A 21,490-nucleotide genomic window follows, 5' to 3' on the forward strand; every position below is an offset into this window, starting at 1 on the left:
GTTTGGTGAACTAATCTCTCTTGAGGAGTGCGAAGAGCATGACCTTAACATACATACTTATACCAAGGCACTTCCCCCAATTCTGGGGGGTAGCCGACATCAACAAAGAAACAAAAACAAAAAGGGGACCTCTACTCTCTACGTTCCTCCCAGCCTAACAAGGGACTCAGCCGAGTTCAGCTGGTACTGCTAGGGTGTCACAGCCCAACCTCCCACATTATCCACCACAGATGAAGCTTCATAATGCTGAATCCCCTACTGCTGCTACCTCCGCGGTCATCTAAGGCATCGGAGGCAGCAGCAGGGCCTACCGGAACTGCGTCACAATCGCTCGCCATTCATTCCTATTTCTAGCACGCTCTCATGCCTCGCTCACATCTATCCTCCTATCACCCAGAGCTTCCTTCACTCCATCCATCCACCCAAACCTTGGCCTTCCTCTCGTACTTCTCCCATCAACTCTTGCATTCATCACCTTCTTTAGCAGACAGCCATTTTCCATTCTCTCAACATGGCCAAACCACCTCAACACATTCATATCCACTCTAGCTGCTAACTCATTGCTTACACTCGTTCTCACCCTCACCACTTCGTTCCTAACCCTATCTACTCGAGATACACCAGCCATACTCCTTAGACACTTCATCTCAAACACATTCAATTTCTGTCTCTCCATCACTTTCATTCCCCACAACTCCGATCCATACATCACAGTTGGTACAATCACTTTCTCATATAGAACTCTCTTTACATTCATGCCCAACCCTCTATTTTTTACTACTCCCTTAACTGCCCCCAACACTTTGCAACCTTCATTCATTCTCTGACGTACATCTGCTTCCACTCCACCATTTGCTGCAACAACAGACCCCAAGTACTTAAACTGATCCACCTCCTCAAGTAACTCTCCATTTAACATGACATTCAACCTTGCACCACCTTCCCTTCTCGTACATCTCATAACCTTACTCTTACCCACATTAACTCTCAACTTCCTTCTCTCACACACTCTTCCAAATTATGTCACTAATCGTCCAAGCTTCTCTTCTGTGTCTGCAACCAGTACAGTATCATCTGCAAACAAAAACTGATTTACCTCCCATTCATGGTCATTCTCGTCTACCAGTTTTAATCCTCGTCCAAGCACTCGAGCATTCACCTCTCTCACCACTCCATCAACATACAAGTTAAACAACCACGGTGACATCACACATCCCTGTCTCAGCTCCACTTTTCACTGCTTGCAACAACCTTCCACCAACTCCATATAACCTCATCACATTCCACATTGCTTCCCTATCAACTCTATCATACGCTTTCTCCAGATCCATAAACGCAACATACACCTCCTTACCTTTTGCTAAATATTTCTCGCATATCTGCCTAACTGTAAAAATCTGATTCATACAACCCCTACCTCTTCTAAAACCACCCTGTATTTCTAAGATTGCACTCTCTGTTTTATCCTTGATCCTATTAATCATTACTCTACCATACACTTTTCCAACTACGCTTAACAGACTAATACCTCTTGAATTACAACACTCATGCACATCTCCCTTACCCTTATATAGTGGTACAATACATGCACAAACCCAATCTACTGGTACCATTGACAACACAAAACACATATTAAACAATCTCACCAACCATTCAAGTACAGTCACACCCCCCTCCTTCAACATCTCAGCTCTCACACTATCCATACCAGATGCTTTTCCTACTCTCGTTTCATCTAGTGCTCTCCTCACTTCATCTATTGTAATCTCTCTCTCATTCTCATCTCCCATCACTGGCACCTCAACACCTGCAACAGAAATTATATCTGCCTCCCTATTATCCTCAAAATTCAGTAAACTTTCAAAATATTCCGCCCATCTTTTCCTTGCCTCCTCTCCTTTTAACAACCTTCCATTTCCATCTTTCACTGTCTCTTCAATTCTTGAGCCAGCCTTCCTTACTCTCTTCACTTCTTTCCAAAACTTCTTCTTATTCTCTTCATATGAATGACCCAATCCCTGACCCCACCTCAGGTCAGCTGCCCTCTTTGCCTCACGTACCTTGCGCTTTACTTCCACATTTTTCTCTTTATATTTTTCATACTTCTCTATACTATTACTCTGCAGCCATTCTTCAAAAGCCCTCTTTTTCTCTTCCACTTTTACCTTCACTCCTTCATTCCACCATTCACTTCCCTTCCTCATGCTGCCTCCAACAACCTTCTTTCCACACACATCACTTGCAATCCCAACAAAATTTTCTTTTACTAACTTCCACTCCTCCTCTAAATTGCCAGTTTCTCTTACTTTCACTTCGTCATATATCATTTTCAACCTTTCCTGATATTTACTTTTTACCCCCGGTTTTATTAGCTCTTCAACCCTCACTACCTCCCTTTTACATCCACCTACTCTATTCCCCCATTCTTTTGCTACAACTAATTTTCCTTCCACCAAAAAATGATCAGACATACCGTTAGCCATACCCCTAAACACATGCACGTCTTTCAATCTTCCAAACATTCTTTTAGTTATCAACACATAATCCATTAATGCCCTTTCTACTACTCTTCCATTTGCCACTCTTACCCATGTATACTTATTTTTATCTTTCTTTTTGAAAAAGCTATTACTTATCACCATCTCTTGCTCAACACACATATCTACCAGTCTCTCACCCCTCTCATTTTCACCTGGTACGCCATACTTCCCAATGACACCTTCTACCTCTCCAGCACCCACTCTAGCATTTAAGTCACCCATGACAACTACATAATTCCTTCTACCCAGTCCTTCTACACACATAGTTAATTCATTCCAGAACTCATTCCGCTCTTCTTCACTTTTCTCACTACCTGGCCCATACGCACTGACAAACGCCCAACATTCCCTACCCAACCTAACCCTTACCCACATTAACCTAGATGATATCTCCTTCCATTCCACTACTTTACCTGTCATCCATTCACTCAGCAATAAAGCCACACCCTCTCTCGCTCTTCCCCTTTCAATCCCAGACACTCTACCAGACATTTCACCAAACATCACTTCACCCTTTCCTTTTATATTCGTCTCACACAAGGCCAATACATCCATCCTTCTATTCTTAAACATACTTCCAATTTCACATCTTTTACTCTCTATCGTACTACATCCACGCACATTCAAACACCCCAAAACTAGAGTGCGGGGAGCAGTCACTCTCCCCCCTGCTCCATCTCTTTGTCGATGTCTCGATACAGGAGAGGAGGTTCCTAGCCCCCTCGTCCCGTCCCTTTTAGTCGCCTCTTACGACACGCAGGGATAACGTTGGCGCTATTCTTGTTTTTATGCCCCCGCGGCAACAGGGGGCTTGACCTTAACATACAAATAAAATATTATATAACGTCAGAAAAATGTTATAACGAACATTATATATTCACACTGTTAAAAAACCGTATTTTCAATCTGAAATTCCCCGTAAAAATCTACTGTTCTCAGCCGTATTTCAGTAAAATACAGTCGACCTTAATTTGACCTTACTTTGTTATTATCTTTTACGGTTTGGTGACCGTAATATCACTCCTTATCGTCAGTATATCCGTTTTTAAAACGGTAAACACCTGGCAACATTCATTCCAGGATTTTTACCGTTTTTTTTTTTACTGGAAAATTTTAACAGTATATATCATCATCGTCGGCAGCTTTTATTAGTCCACTGCAGGATAAAGGCCTCTGACATGTGTGTGTGTGTGTGTGTGTGTGTGTGTGTGTGTGTGTTTGTGTATATACCTTGAATAAAAACAATTATTGTTTCTCCCACTATACATGCATGGGATTCTCTCCTCTTCTTTCCCTCCTCCTACGATTATCCCGTGTTTTCCTCTGCATTCTCCTGCATCCCAAGAGAGAGAGAGAGAGAGAGAGAGAGAGAGAGAGAGAGAGAGAGAGAGAGAGAGAGAGAGAGAGAGAGAGAGAGAGAGAAGTAGAGTATGTGAGGTATCATCTTCAATGTTATCCCATTATCCAAAACTCTTTGGTTTCATTTTTCAGTATACATGCAAGCATATACACAAGTAAATAATTTCATGGATAAAGACTTATCTATGTAATATGGATATAAAATACATAACTGACAAAGTATATAAGATACAAACAAACGACTACACAATATATAAATGTATGAAATATATGAGTTGTAATTTATGAATTTGCAACCAGTAGAAACGCGAAGAGAAGAAGAAGAAGAAGAAGAAATGCCTTCTAGTTACTTTTTGAAATCCGTTATTGACAAGTTGACATTCGTGTTTTAAAGTAAGATTGTGGAAATGTTCAGTTGTTTTATGTTATTTTCTCGTATTGTAGTTGGTGTTGAAGCTGTATATTGATTTTGCAAATGCTCCAATGTCTAGTGTAGACAGGAGCAATGGAAAATGAAGCGAGATTATATATAGACCTTTAAAAGTGTTTTTGTTATTTATGTGGCGAAAAATCTACCGCGTGGTGTGTAATGGCATCTTGATACTGTTTGCGTAAATATTGCTGATGGCAAATATACATATTGTGGCATTGCTGGTTCATTGATGAGGATTGTGGTAGGATTCTAAAGGACCTTGGTAGGATGGACAGCCATCGCCTCTTCTGGCTGATGGTGAGTGTTCCAATAATTAGATTTTAATTTGAAAGCGATTGTCGAAAGGCTGAAGTGTTAACTGTGTCGCTATAGAAAATGGTGTTGAAATTTTAATGTTGCCAGATCTAAGGATTTATCACTAGATTTGGGGATTTTGTGTGTCTGATGGGGATATTCTGTACAATTTTCTATGAAGAAGAATCAAAGATGAGTAAACCTTTATATTGTTGCAATTAGTTTACTTCCAATTATGTGACGTCTAGTGATTCATTTCTGTATTAGTAAAGCCTACATGATCAGAAGATAAGATATTTGTGGTGGGGATTTTTGTGTTTTTTTGGAAATTTTTTATGACTTCGGGATTTTTAGACACCTATCTGGTAACACTGGTTGAAAAGGCTTCGTAAACTTCAGTAAACTTTAGTTTATGTGCGTTAGAATAATTGAGTGGTATTCAGAATTATGAATAATAGGTCGACAGAGACATATTTTATAGAATACGAAGAACAATTCTTCTTTTATATTTTTTCTGTAGGTTAAATTTACGTCGAGTTATGTGGCCAGGTGGTCGTTTTGCTTTTTACCTGTTGGGATGTGTGACGGACGTTGTATTGAAAATGGGAATTTTGAGACGAGTCATTTGAAACGGTAATTAAGACATTTCTCTTCATAAGGTTATTTTTTTACAGCTTCAGTTTATAAAGTGGAATATTTTCGTCGGTAAATTTTTAGTTTCAGCCAAATTTGGAAAAATGCAATAAAAATATATTTGTTGCATCAGAAATAGTGTGGTTTCAATGAATTTAACGTTTATTTTGACTGCAAACCAACCGATTTAGAGATTTACTATGTATACCCTAGTTCATCCCACCAATTATGGGGGACACCCTTTGGGAACCGGGGTTTTGGGTGGGGGAAGGGGGGGGGAGGGTGTTGGGGCATTGAATGATATTTGCAATAAATGAATAATTAATGTTCCAGCACCCCTCCCCCATACCCCTAACTAGGCCTACCGGGGGGAGGGGGGTAGGGCCCCCCAGCGACCCCCCCTTAAAGCCACAGTAATTTTCAGGGCACCACAGAACCTAACAAACCCACCTAACCTAACCTAGGGGCCCTGTACCCCTACCGGGGGGGGCTTCGCCCTCCCTGCGACCCCCCCTTATGGCCAAAGTAATTTTCAAGGCACCACAGAACCTAACAAACCCACCTAACCTAACCTAGGGGCCCTGTACCCCTACCGGGGGGGGCTCCGCCCCCCCTGCGACCCCCCCTTAAGGCCACAGTAATTTTCAGGGCACCACAGAACCTAACAAACCCACCTAACCTAACCTAGGGGCCCTGTACCCCTACCGGGGGGGGGGCTTCGCCCCCCCTGCGACCCCCCCTTATGGCCACAGTAATTTTCAAGGCACCACAGAACCTAACAAACCCACCTAACCTAACCTAGGGGCCCTGTACCCCTACCGGGGGGGGCTTCGCCCCCCCTGCGACCCCCCCTTAAGGCCACAGTAATTTTCAGGGCACCACAGAACCTAACAAACCCACCTAACCTAACCTAGGGGCCCTGTACCCCTACCGGGGGGGGCTTCGCCCCCCCTGCGACCCCCCCTTTAACCAGGGGTAAATTTGAATATATATATTTTGTTAAATCACTTCTTACCTTAAACGGAAGATGACGATGAAGATGTGGAAGGTTGTGGTTGACCCTCTTCTGAATCATCAAGTACTGGAATACGTTCAGATTTGGTACAATACCACACATGTCTATCCTCACGAAAATGTAAAGGCGAATCACATTTACCACACTGGACACTTAAAGGTAATACGGAATGCTCCCTTAGAAAACGATTCACTACTTCAGGAGTTCCATTATAATTCCCATGAAATCGGCCGATCACATCAAAATAGGAATAACGACATATTTCACACAACCGTACCGGAGGATCCATGACAGTAAAGTGACGTGTGATGAAAATATAGAAACCGGAACTTTTGAAAACCGAAAACAAACGACAATCACGGGTTTCTCCCATAATGAAATAGGGAAAAAAACAAAATAGTATCGTTTACAATGTTATATTGCACGAAAAACAGATCCTTGAAACAAGACTGAGAGACCAATGAATCGTCCAATAATAACCTTTGAAAAGAACCCAGTAGTATTTTGATTGGAGGAGCGACATTAGTGGGAGGAGCAAATGCGCATTCAAGTAAATATTGTCACATTACGCAATGGGGCGGAGCCAAGTAAGATGAAAACAGACATACAAACGAACAAGAGCTACCTTGCGTGCCCATGGAAAGATATACACTAAACTTAGAAAAAGTCAAGACCTTCAATTCCTGAAATATTTTTTTTCTCTGTAAGTATGCATTAGCGACAATAATGTATTGAGAAGAAGTGTTTTGTTATCACGTGCTTTACTAGGAAAATATATTAATATAATACATTTCCCAATTTGGTTGAATCCAAAACTTTACCTTTTCGTCAATATTTTACCTTTCTGTCGGTTACTTTAGAAAAATACTATATGATATTTTTAAAGATTATTAACGAGCATTACTACTATTTCATTAGAATTAATCCAGTTTTAATCCCTTGAGGTAGAAAGTTCCATGTGTTGTAGGATCACAGATATACTATGGTAGAATGGATTTAAAAACGATTGTCCATTTATAATGATATTGTTGATCTTTATGAATTCATTAAAAACTATATATATATATATATATATATATATATATATATATATATATATATATATATATATATATATATATATATACATATACATAATGGATAATCTTATACGGTGTTGCTTGATTGGTGTCAGGATATTTTCAAACTGAAATACCTTTTGATTGTTACACTTGGGATTTTCAAGGAAAAAGTTAAACTGTTAAACTGTGTTTTCAAGAAAAAAAAAGTTAAACTGTTAGATTTAGGATTTTCAAAAAAATTCAAACTTAAACTTGGGGTTTTCAAAAAAAAAAAAAAATGATAAACTGTTAAGCTGGGGATTTTCAAGAAAAAAATTAAACTGTTAAACTTGGGGTTTTCAATAAAATGGTTTGTTAAACTTGGGCTTTTCAAGAAAAAAAGTTTGACTGTTAAACTTAGGGGTTTCAAGAATAAAAAAATGACAGTTAAACTTTGTGTTTTCAAGAAAAAAGGTTTGAGTGTTAAACTTAAGGGTTTCAAGAAAAAAGAATGACAGTTAAACTGTGTTTTCAAGAAAAAAGGTTTGACTGTTAAACTTAAGGGTTTCAAGAAAAAAAATGACAGTTAAACTTTGTGTTTTCAAGAAAAAACGTTTGACAGTTAAACTTAAGGGTTTCAAGAAAAAAAAATGACTGTTAAACTTTGTGTTTTCAAGAAAAAAGGTTTGACTGTTAAACTCGGCATATGGGTGACCAAATTTATATTTTTTTCAGTTATCTTCATTTTCAAATTTCATCCTTTATTAAGTTATATTGCTTTTTAAAATTTTTACTGCGAAATTCCTCTTGCTCTACAATTGAAATGTATTTGTGAGTTAACATTTCAAGGTAAATCTATAATAGTCACGAGCATTAGTTAAAAAAACAGTTTTAATTACAAATATGTAGAGTTAATATGATCTCTTAATACCCTTCAAAGGACAATTGATTAAAGTTTTTTCTTGTTAAATTGACTTTTAAAAAAGAAAAACATTTTCCCTTTATGTCATCATTTTCGAGTGAGCGTTAATTTGAAATCATGATATATATGTGGCTGAATGCATGAAATTCAGGTGTGATATTATATTATTTTATATTATATATATGTATATATATATATATATATATATATATATATATATATATATATATATACATGTATATATATATATACATATATATATATATATATATATATATATATATATATATATATATATATATATATATATATATATATATACACCAAATGTTAAAATTATTTTTTAATGGGAAAGTTCGTAGAATATCTTTTTCTAGTAGATATTGACCATAGGCATATCCTGACACATTAATGTTAATTGAAAATTAGATTTTTATGAAAAAATGTCAATTTATGGAACTGCTACAGAGAGAGAGAGAGAGAGAGAGAGAGAGAGAGACAGACAGACAGACAGACAGACAGACAGACAGACAGACAGACAGACAGACAGACAGACAGACAGACAGACAGACAGAGAGAGAGAGAGAGAGATTTCGACTGCAGAAAATCTGGACTATAACTTCATATGTATGTTGCAAGTCCACTCTGTTCTGTTACTTTTAGTGTCCATTTATTGTCTGTCATTCTTTTTTCACATGTTGTTTTAAGTATCCTCTCCTTTAGTTTGCTCTCGTATCTTTTTCTGTCTCTTAGTGTTACTCCCATCATTATTCTTTCCATAGCTTTTGTGTTATAAGTAACGTGTTCCACGTCTTTTGTAAGATTCTAAGTTTCTGATGCATAAGTTATTACTGGTAGGACCATCTGATTACATACTAATTTTTTTTTAATAGAGAAAGTGGCCTGTTACTTTTCTTAATCTCATTTTGTTTACCAAATGCTCTCCATCCAATACTTGTTCTTCTTTTACTTTTGGTCCCATGTCCTTGGCAAACATAGGTGCGTATATTCATTAACTATCTCAAAGAGGTTCTTCCATAACCCTTATTTGTTATCTCTCTAAATTTTCATCGAACATTACCTTAGTTTTACTCGTATTCATTTTCAGTCCTTCATTTCTGCTTTCTATATTTAAATCTTATATCATCTTTAGTAATTCCTTCCATGATTCACTAAATTGATCTATGTCATTTGCAAATCTTTGGTTTTTAAGCTATTCTTACATTTTCCCAATCTAAAATATTAAAAAACTCCTTTTAGGCACACCGCAAATAATTTATGAGATGGGGTCTCCCAGCTTAACTCCATTTTCAACAGTAATTTTCTCATTATCTTTATTTAGTTTTAGGCTTGTTGTACTTCCCGTATAGGTTATTTTCAAGTGTTCTAGCATGAGATTCATCTATTTCTGATCTTTGAAGGACTTTCAATACTGCTGAAGTTTTGACAGTATCAAAAACTTTCTCGTAGTCTATAAGTACCTTACATGGTCGTCTGTCATTCTATGTTGAGTTTTCTATTAGCTCGTCATCATCATCATCATTATTATTATCATTATCATTATCAACATCATTATCATTATCATCATTATTATCATCATCATTATTACTATTATCATCATCATCATCATCTTCACCAGTATTATCATTATCATCATAATTATCACCATAATTATCATTATCATCATCACCATTATCACATTATCATCATCATCATTATTATCACCCTCATTATTATCATTATCAACATTATCATCATACCATTATCATCAGCATTATCATAAGCATTATCAGCATCATTATCATCATCATTATTATTATCATTATCATCATACTATTATCATCATCATCATCATTATCATCATCATCATCATCATTATCATTATCTTCACCAGTATTATCATTATCATCATCACCATCATTATCATTATCATCATCACTATTATCACATTATCATCATCATCATTATTATCACCATCATTATTATCATTATCATCATTATCATCATACCATTATCATCATCATCATTATTATCACCATCATTATTATCATTACCATCATTATCATCATACCATTATCATCAGCATTATCATAAGCATTATCAGCCTCATATCACCATCATTATCATCATCATAATTATTATTATCATCATCATTATCATTAACAATATCATAGTTATTATCATCTCCATTATCATCATTATTATCATCATCATTATTATCATTATCATTATCATCATTATTATTATCATTATTAGCATCATCATTATCATCATCATCATCATCTTTACCAGTATTATCATTATCATCATCATTATCACCATCATTATCATTATCATCACCACAATTATCACATCATCATCATCACCACAATTATCACATCATCATCATCATTATTATCACCATCATTATTATCACCATTATTATCATCATCATCATTTTCATCATCATCATCCCATTATCATCAGCATTATAATTATCATAATACCACTATCATCATCATTATCATCATCGTCATTATCATTATCATCATTATTATCATCATTATTATCACTATCATCATTATTATCATCATCATTATCATCATCATCATTAATATCATAATCATTTCATCATCATCATCATTCTCATCATCATCATTATCATCATTATTATCAGCATTATCATCATCATCATAATCATCACAAGTATTATCATTATCATAATCATGATTATTATCATCATTATTATCATCATTATTATCATCGTCATTATGATTATCTTCACCATCATCCTTATTATCATCCTCATTATCATCATTATCATTATCATCATCTTCATTATCATCATTATCATCATACTATTATCATTATCATCATTATTGTCATTTATCATTATCAGCATCATTATCATCATCCTTATCAGCATCATTATCATCATTATTATCATCGTCATTATGATTATCCTCATCATCATTATCATTATCATTGTCATTATCATCATCATTATCATCATTACCATCTGTATTATCATTATCATCAATATCATCATCATTATTATCATCATCATTATCATCTTTATCATTATCATTATCATTGTCATCATCATGATCATTATCATCCTTATTATCATAATCAATTCATTATCATTATCATCATTATTATCATCATTATCATCATATCAATATGATCATGATCATTATTATCAGCATTATCATCATCATAATTATTATCATCATTATTATCATTATCATCATCATTATTATTATCATCATCATTATCATCATTATATTTTTCCTAATCATTATCATTATCGCCATTATTATTATCATCATCATTGTCATCATCATTATTTTTATCATAATCATCATTATCATCACCATTATTGTCATCATTATATTCATCCTCATTATCATCATCAACATTATTATCATAATTTTCATCAATATTATCATTATCATCATTATTATCACCATCATTATTATCATCATCATCGTTATCATTATTGTCATTTATCATTATCATCAACATGAGTATCATTATTATCATCATTATTAACATTATAATTTCAATATCGTCATCATCATCATCATCATTATCATCATTATTATCTTTGTTATTATCATTATCATCATTTTTTATCATAATCATTATAATCATCATCATCATCATTATTATCATTATCATTATAATCGTCCTCATTATCATTATCATCATCATCATTATTATCATCATTATCATCATTAACATTATCATCATAATTTTCATCATTATCATTATCATCATCATCATCATCATCATCATCATTACCATCTTTATTATCTTTATCATTATCAACATTTTCATCATTATTATCATCATCTTCGATATTATCATCATCATTATCATCATCATCATAATCATTCTCATTATCGTCATCATCATCATCATTATTATTATTATCATCATTATTATCATTATAATCATCCTCATTAACATTATCATCATTATTATCATCATTATCATTATCATCATCAACATTATTATCGTTATTATCACCATCATCATTATCATCATCATCCTTATTATCATCATCATTATCAAACTACTACTAATTCTAGCTTAGTTACAACCCTAGTTGGAAAAGCAAGATGCTATAAGCCCAAGGGCTCCAACAAGGAAAAACAGCTCAAATGAGGAAAGGAAATAAGGAAATAGATAAACTACAAGAGAAGTAATTAGCAATTAAGATAAAATTGTTTTAAGAACAATAACAACATTAAAATAAATCTTTCATATATAAACAATAAAAGCTTCAAAAACAAGAGGAAGAGAAATAAAATAGAATAGGGTACTCGAGAGGCTATGTCACTACCTAAGACCAGAGAACAATGGTTTGATTTTTGAGTGTCCTTCTCCTAGAAGAGCTGCTTAATATAGCTAAAGAGTCTCTTCTACCGTTACCAAGAGGGAAGTAGCCACTGAACAACTAGGCTACAGTGCAGTAGTGAACCTCTTGAGAGAAGAAAAGTTTGGTATCTCAGTGTTGTCAGGTGTATGAGGACAGAGGAGATTGTGGAAAGAATAGACCAGTGTATGTGTAGGCAATGGAATATTGAACCGTAACCAGAGAGAGGGATCCAATATAGTATTGTCTGGCCAGTCAAACGACCCAATAACTCTCTAGCGGTAGTATCTCAATGAGTGGATTGTGACGGGCCGAGAGAAAGGTTGTGACTCAAAGGCAGGAAGCAATCAACTGAGTAACTTTATTAAAGAACACTCTCCTTTATATACAAAAGCCCAAGGCAACAGGAATTTTCATGTTCACAAGACAGACAATGTTACAGAGGAAACACGGAGACATGTTTATTCAGGTTCTTTTTAGTGCGAGGGAAGAGCACAGATACAAGCATAATATATACAAAATAATTTATGTACGATTGTGTGACACACGGTTGGTACAGGATGGTTGACATATATATATATATATATATATATATATATATATATATATATATATATATATATATATATATATATATGATTGCAGTATTACATCGAAAATAATTTGCCTTTATCGATGTATTAGGAAATACACTCCCAAAATATTGGACATTATATATATATATATATATATATATATATATATATATATATATGTATGTATGTATGTATATATGTATATATATATATATATATATATATATATATATATATATATATATATATATATATAATGTCCAATATTTTAGGAGTGTATTTCCTAATACATCGATAAAGGCAAATTATTTTCGATGTAATACTGCAATCATTTTTAACCTCAGATATTTTTAAGAAGATTAAACCATGTGTCGGAACACCTTTGAAGTGTCAATAAAATATTGTTATTATTATTATTATTATTATTATTATTATTATTATTATTATTATTATTATTATTAGCTACGCTACAAACCTAGTTGGAAAAGCTAGATGCTATAAGGCCAAGGGCTCCAACGTGGAAAAAAATAGCCCATTGAGGAAAGGAAATTAGGAAGTAAATTCATAGATATTACTTTAGTTCAGTTCAGTATTTGAGGCAAAACTCCTCTTTATTGAAAGTGGAAATTCAAAATTAATTCCAATATTAATTGTTGCTACGATTTTTATTCAATTTGTAATATTAAAATGTGATTCGATTACCAAATTCACGTGGCTTGAAACTCCATAAGTCTATAATTGTTGAATAAGTTTACCGGTTCTAAAAGTAATATATGTTTGAAACAAAGCTGGTGCTTTTATTAGCGGGTCAACTAATTTGGTGGGCTGTTTTGCTTCTATAAAAGTTAATAGAAATTCTAAACGCCATGATATACTTCGTTTTAGTTCGGAGAATTCGTTGCATATGCTCTACTCTGTCTCGAATTCTTGCACTTTTTTTTATTTAAGTAATAATATAAAAAAATTCGCTTATCATTTATCAGTTTGGTAATGTCCAGACGAAAACACCTTTTCATTTCCTTTGACTAGATTCCATCAATTTTTTTTATTATATTTTAATTCATCATCATCTACTTTTCGCTTCATAGTCCTCAGCCCTATAGAGCCCAGCTGAACATTTGGTGAATTAATCTCTCTTGTGTATGTCAATAAGGCCAATTCAAATAGAATTAATTTCATACGTAATTTCAGAAAAAAAAATATTATTAAGCTCAGTTAGATAGTTTCATCACAGCTTAGAATTTATTTTTTATTTTTTTCTCTATCATATTTCTAAATATGTTTACCTCCATTGCGTGAGATATCTTTTAAAGGTTTAAAAGTCGCTCATGAATGGCAGAGGCAAGGGACAGTAACATTACCCTAGCAAGGAGGACGACGCCCTAGAGACTGACCATTTAAGATATGATCAGTGCCCACGCCTCCTCTTCACCCATTCTAGGACCAGGGACGGATAGGCATTGGGAGGTATTCATAAAAATGAAAGATATCCTTGTAAGCATGAGGTACAAGTACAAGGTAATTCTCTGAAGCAAAAGGTAGAAGTATAAGCAAATCTTTCTTTCCATATTCATAATGATTACCTTTTACCTGCGAGGATATCCTCCAAGCAGAAGTAAAAGGTTGACTCGTGTTTCGGGAGCGCTTGTAAGATTTCATTTATGTTGTCAAGATAAGAAAGAGTTTAGTATTTATAATACGTATTTAATGCCCTGTTTTTACTTGTATTTAATTAAGTTTACCTATCAGAAAAAACACAGACGACGCCGCGCCTTCCCCAAAGCCTCGCTGGCGACATCTATCCCCCACCCCTTGCATTAGAAGTTCTTTGACCTCTTTTTAGCTCCCCCACCCCTTGCATTAGAAGTTCTTTGACCTCTTTTTAGCTCCCCCACCCCTTGCATTAGAAGTTCTTTGACCTCTTTTTAGCTCCCCCACCCCTTGCATTAGAAGTTCTTTGACCTCTTTTTAGCTCCCCCACCCCTTGCATTAGAAGTTCTTTGACCTCTTTTTAGCTCCCCCACCCCTTGCATTAGAAGTTCTTTGACCTCTTTTTAGCTCCCCCACCCCTTGCATTAGAAGTTCTTTGACCTCTTTTTAGCTCCCCCACCCCTTGCATTAGAAGTTCTTTGACCTCTTTTTAGCTCCCCCACCCCTTGCATTAGAAGTTCTTTGACCTCTTTTTAGCTCCCCCACCCCTTGCATTAGAAGTTCTTTGACCTCTTTTTAGCTCCCCCACCCCTTGCATTAGAAGTTCTTTGACCTCTTTTTAGCTCCCCCACCCCTTGCATTAGAAGTTCTTTGACCTCTTTTTAGCTCCCCCACCCCTTGCATTAGAAGTTCTTTGACCTCTTTTTAGCTCCCCCACCCCTTGCATTAGAAGTTCTTTGACCTCTTTTTAGCTCCCCCACCCCTTGCATTAGAAGTTCTTTGACCTCTTTTTAGCTCCCCCACCCCTTGCATTAGAAGTTCTTTGACCTCTTTTTAGCTCCCCCACCCCTTGCATTAGAAGTTCTTTGACCTCTTTTTAGCTCCCCCACCCCTTGCATTAGAAGTTCTTTGACCTCTTTTTAGCTCCCCCACCCCTTGCATTAGAAGTTCTTTGACCTCTTTTTAGCTCCCCCACCCCTTGCATTAGAAGTTCTTTGACCTCTTTTTAGCTCCCCCACCCCTTGCATTAGAAGTTCTTTGACCTCTTTTTAGCTCCCCCACCCCTTGCATTAGAAGTTCTTTGACCTCTTTTTAGCTCCCCCACCCCTTGCATTAGAAGTTCTTTGACCTCTTTTTAGCTCCCCCACCCCTTGCATTAGAAGTTCTTTGACCTCTTTTTAGCTCCCCCACCCCTTGCATTAGAAGTTCTTTGACCTCTTTTTAGCTCCCCCACCCTTGCATTAGAAGTTCTTTGACCTCTTTTTAGCTCCCCCACCCCTTGCATTAGAAGTTCTTTGACCTCTTTTTAGCTCCCCCACCCCTTGCATTAGAAGTTCTTTGACCTCTTTTTAGCTCCCCCACCCTTGCATTAGAAGTTCTTTGACCTCTTTTTAGCTCCCCCACCCTTGCATTAGAAGTTCTTTGACCTCTTTTTAGCTCCCCCACCCCTTGCATTAGAAGTTCTTTGACCTCTTTTTAGCTCCCCCACCCCTTGCATTAGAAGTTCTTTGACCTCTTTTTAGCTCCCCCACCCCTTGCATTAGAAGTTCTTTGACCTCTTTTTAGCTCCCCCACCCCTTGCATTAGAAGTTCTTTGACCTCTTTTTAGCTCCCCCACCCCTTGCATTAGAAGTTCTTTGACCTCTTTTTAGCTCCCCCACCCCTTGCATTAGAAGTTCTTTGACCTCTTTTTAGCTCCCCCACCCCTTGCATTAGAAGTTCTTTGACCTCTTTTTAGCTCCCCCACCCCTTGCATTAGAAGTTCTTTGACCTCTTTTTAGCTCCCCCACCCCTTGCATTAGAAGTTCTTTGACCTCTTTTTAGCTCCCCCACCCCTTGCATTAGAAGTTCTTTGACCTCTTTTTAGCTCCCCCACCCCTTGCATTAGAAGTTCTTTGACCTCTTTTTAGCTCCCCCACCCCTTGCATTAGAAGTTCTTTGACCTCTTTTTAGCTCCCCCACCCCTTGCATTAGAAGTTCTTTGACCTCTTTTTAGCTCCCCCACCCCTTGCATTAGAAGTTCTTTGACCTCTTTTTAGCTCCCCCACCCCTTGCATTAGAAGTTCTTTGACCTCTTTTTAGCTCCCCCACCCCTTGCATTAGAAGTTCTTTGACCTCTTTTTAGCTCCCCCACCCCTTGCATTAGAAGTTCTTTGACCTCTTTTTAGCTCCCCCACCCCTTGCATTAGAAGTTCTTTGACCTCATTTTAGCTCCCCCACCCTTGCATTAGAAGTTCTTTGACCTCTTTTTAGCTCCCCCACCCCTTGCATTAGAAGTTCTTTGACCTCTTTTTAGCTCCCCCACCCCTTGCATTAGAAGTTCTTTGACCTCTTTTTAGCTCCCCCACCCCTTGCATTAGAAGTTCTTTGACCTCTTTTTAGCTCCCCCACCCCTTGCATTAGAAGTTCTTTGACCTCTTTTTAGCTCCCCCACCCCTTGCATTAGAAGTTCTTTGACCTCTTTTTAGCTCCCCCACCCCTTGCATTAGAAGTTCTTTGACCTCTTTTTAGCTCCCCCACCCCTTGCATTAGAAGTTCTTTGACCTCTTTTTAGCTCCCCCACCCCTTGCATTAGAAGTTCTTTGACCTCTTTTTAGCTCCCCCACCCCTTGCATTAGAAGTTCTTTGACCTCTTTTTAGCTCCCTCACCCCTTGCATTAGAAGTTCTTTGACCTCTTTTCAGCTCCCCCACCCCTTGCATTAGAAGTTCTTTGACCTCTTTTTAGCTCCCCCACCCCTTGCATTAGAAGTTCTTTGACCTCATTTTAGCTCCCCCACCCCTTGCATTAGAAGTTCTTTGACCTCTTTTCAGCTCCCCCACCCCTTGCATTAGAAGTTCTTTGACCTCTTTTTAGCTCCCCCACCCCTTGCATTAGAAGTTCTTTGACCTCTTTTTAGCTCCCCCACCCTTGCATCAGAAGTTCTTTGACCTCTTTTTAGCTCCCCCACCCCTTGCATTAGAAGTTCTTTGACCTCTTTTTAGCTCCCCCACCCCTTGCATTAGAAGTTCTTTGACCTCTTTTTAGCTCCCCCACCCCTTGCACTAGAAGTTCTTTGACCTCTTTTTAGCTCCCCCACCCCTTGCATTAGAAGTTCTTTGACCTCTTTTTAGCTCCCCCACCCCTTGCACTAGAAGTTCTTTGACCTCTTTTTAGCTCCCCCACCCCTTGCATTAGAAGTTCTTTGACCTCTTTTTAGCTCCCCCACCCCTTGCATTAGAAGTTCTTTGACCTCTTTTTAGCTCCCCCACCCCTTGCATTAGAAGTTCTTTGACCTCTTTTTAGCTCCCCCACCCCTTGCATTAGAAGTTCTTTGACCTCTTTTTAGCTCCCCCACCCCTTGCATTAGAAGTTCTTTGACCTCTTTTTAGCTCCCCCACCCCTTGCATTAGAAGTTCTTTGACCTCTTTTTAGCTCCCCCACCCCTTGCATTAGAAGTTCTTTGACCTCTTTTTAGCTCCCCCACCCCTTGCATTAGAAGTTCTTTGACCTCTTTTTAGCTCCCCCACCCCTTGCATTAGAAGTTCTTTGACCTCTTTTTAGCTCCCCCACCCCTTGCATTAGAAGTTCTTTGACCTCTTTTTAGCTCCCCCACCCCTTGCATTAGAAGTTCTTTGACCTCTTTTTAGCTCCCCCACCCCTTGCATTAGAAGTTCTTTGACCTCTTTTTAGCTCCCCCACCCCTTGCATTAGAAGTTCTTTGACCTCTTTTTAGCTCCCCCACCCCTTGCATTAGAAGTTCTTTGACCTCTTTTTAGCTCCCCCACCCCTTGCATTAGAAGTTCTTTGACCTCTTTTTAGCTCCCCCACCCCTTGCATTAGAAGTTCTTTGACCTCTTTTTAGCTCCCCCACCCCTTGCATTAGAAGTTCTTTGACCTCTTTTCAGCTCCCCCACCCCTTGCATTAGAAGTTCTTTGACCTCTTTTTAGCTCCCCCACCCCTTGCATTAGAAGTTCTTTGACCTCTTTTCAGCTCCCCCACCCCTTGCATTAGAAGTTCTTTGACCTCTTTTCAGCTCCCCCACCCCTTGCATTAGAAGTTCTTTGACCTCTTTTTAGCTCCCCCACCCCTTGCATTAGAAGTTCTTTGACCTCTTTTTAGCTCCCCCACCCCTTGCATTAGAAGTTCTTTGACCTCATTTCAGCTCCCCCACCCCTTGCATTAGAAGTTCTTTGACCTCTTTTTAGCTCCCCCACCCCTTGCATTAGAAGTTCTTTGACCTCTTTTTAGCTCCCCCACCCCTTGCATTAGAAGTTCTTTGACCTCATTTCAGCTCCCCCACCCTTGCATTAGAAGTTCTTTGACCTCTTTTTAGCTCCCCCACCCCTTGCATTAGAAGTTCTTTGACCTCTTTTTAGCTCCCCCACCCCTTGCATTAGAAGTTCTTTGACCTCATTTCAGCTCCTCCACCCTTGCATTAGAAGTTCTTTGACCTCTTTTTAGCTCCCCCACCCCTTGCATTAGAAGTTCTTTGACCTCTTTTTAGCTCCCCCACCCCTTGCATTAGAAGGTCTTTGACCTCTTTTTAGCTCCCCCACCCCTTGCATTAGAAGGTCTTTGACCTCTTTTTAGCTCCCCCACCCCTTGCATTAGAAGGTCTTTGACCTCTTTTTAGCTCCCCCACCCCTTGCATTAGAAGTTCTTTGACCTCTTTTTAGCTCCCCCACCCCTTGCATTAGAAGTTCTTTGACCTCTTTTTAGCTCCCCCACCCCTTGCATTAGAAGTTCTTTGACCTCTTTTTAGCTCCCCCACCCCTTGCATTAGAAGTTCTTTGACCTCTTTTTAGCTCCCCCACCCCTTGCATTAGAAGTTCTTTGACCTCTTTTTAGCTCCCCCACCCCTTGCATTAGAAGTTCTTTGACCTCTTTTTAGCTCCCCCACCCCTTGCATTAGAAGTTCTTTGACCTCTTTTTAGCTCCCCCACCCCTTGCATTAGAAGTTCTTTGACCTCTTTTTAGCTCCCCCACCCCTTGCATTAGAAGTTCTTTGACCTCTTTTTAGCTCCCCCACCCCTTGCATTAGAAGTTCTTTGACCTCTTTTTAGCTCCCCCACCCCTTGCATTAGAAGTTCTTTGACCTCTTTTTAGCTCCCCCACCCCTTGCATTAGAAGTTCTTTGACCTCTTTTTAGCTCCCCCACCCCTTGCATTAGAAGTTCTTTGACCTCTTTTTAGCTCCCCCACCCCTTGCATTAGAAGTTCTTTGACCTCTTTTTAGCTCCCCCACCCCTTGCATTAGAAGTTCTTTGACCTCTTTTTAGCTCCCCCACCCCTTGCATTAGAAGTTCTTTGACCTCTTTTTAGCTCCCCCACCCCTTGCATTAGAAGTTCTTTGACCTCTTTTTAGCTCCCCCACCCCTTGCATTAGAAGTTCTTTGACCTCTTTTTAGCTCCCCCACCCCTTGCATTAGAAGTTCTTTGACCTCTTTTTAGCTCCCCCACCCCTTGCATTAGAAGTTCTTTGACCTCTTTTAGCTCCCCCACCCCTTGCATTAGAAGTTCTTTGACCTCTTTTTAGCTCCCCCACCCCTTGCATTAGAAGTTCTTTGACCTCTTTTTAGCTCCCCCACCCCTTGCATTAGAAGTTCTTTGACCTCTTTTTAGCTCCCCCACCCCTTGCATTAGAAGTTCTTTGACCTCTTTTTAGCTCCCCCACCCCTTGCATTAGAAGTTCTTTGACCTCTTTTTAGCTCCCCCACCCCTTGCATTAGAAGTTCTTTGACCTCTTTTTAGCTCCCCCACCCCTTGCATTAGAAGTTCTTTGACCTCTTTTTAGCTCCCCCACCCCTTGCATTAGAAGTTCTTTGACCTCTTTTTAGCTCCCCCACCCCTTGCATTAGAAGTTCTTTGACCTCTTTTTAGCTCCCCCACCCCTTGCATTAGAAGTTCTTTGACCTCTTTTTAGCTCCCCCACCCCTTGCATTAGAAGTTCTTTGACCTCTTTTTAGCTCCCCCACCCCTTGCATTAGAAGTTCTTTGACCTCTTTTTAGCTCCCCCACCCCTTGCATTAGAAGTTCTTTGACCTCTTTTTAGCTCCCCCACCCCTTGCATTAGAAGTTCTTTGACCTCTTTTTAGCTCCCCCACCCCTTGCATTAGAAGTTCTTTGACCTCTTTTTAGCTCCCCCACCCCTTGCATTAGAAGTTCTTTGACCTCATTTTAGCTCCCCCACCCCTTGCATTAGAAGTTCTTTGACCTCTTTTTAGCTCCCCCACCCCTTGCATTAGAAGTTCTTTGACCTCATTTTAGCTCCCCCACCCCTTGCATTAGAAGTTCTTTGACCTCTTTTTAGCTCCCCCACCCCTTGCATTAGAAGTTCTTTGACCTCATTTTAGCTCCCCCACCCCTTGCATTAGAAGTTCTTTGACCTCTTTTTAGCTCCCCCACCCCTTGCATTAGAAGTTCTTTGACCTCATTTTAGCTCCCTCACCCCTTGCATTAGAAGTTCTTTGACCTCTTTTTAGCTCCCCCACCCCTTGCATTAGAAGTTCTTTGACCTCTTTTTAGCTCCCCCACCCCTTGCATTAGAAGTTCTTTGACCTCATTTTAGCTCCCTCACCCCTTGCATTAGAAGTTCTTTGACCTCTTTTTAGCTCCCCCACCCCTTGCATTAGAAGTTCTTTGACCTCTTTTAGCTCCCCCACCCCTTGCATTAGAAGTTCTTTGA

General features: G+C 38.2%; 1 long non-coding RNA gene across 1 annotated transcript in view; it reads left to right on the forward strand.

Annotated features, from left to right (window-relative positions):
- Positions 1-4,278: 4,278 nt before the first annotated feature.
- Positions 4,279-21,490, forward strand: part of LOC137620770 (uncharacterized) — a 311,911-nt gene continuing 294,699 nt past the window's right edge. The window contains exon 1 of the long non-coding RNA XR_011040105.1: positions 4,279-4,629. This is a non-coding gene — a long non-coding RNA (uncharacterized lncRNA). The remainder of the gene's footprint in view (positions 4,630-21,490) is intronic.

The sequence above is a fragment of the Palaemon carinicauda genome, chromosome 27 (assembly GCF_036898095.1).
Source record: "Palaemon carinicauda isolate YSFRI2023 chromosome 27, ASM3689809v2, whole genome shotgun sequence".
Classification (NCBI taxonomy): Eukaryota; Metazoa; Arthropoda; class Malacostraca; order Decapoda; family Palaemonidae; genus Palaemon; species Palaemon carinicauda.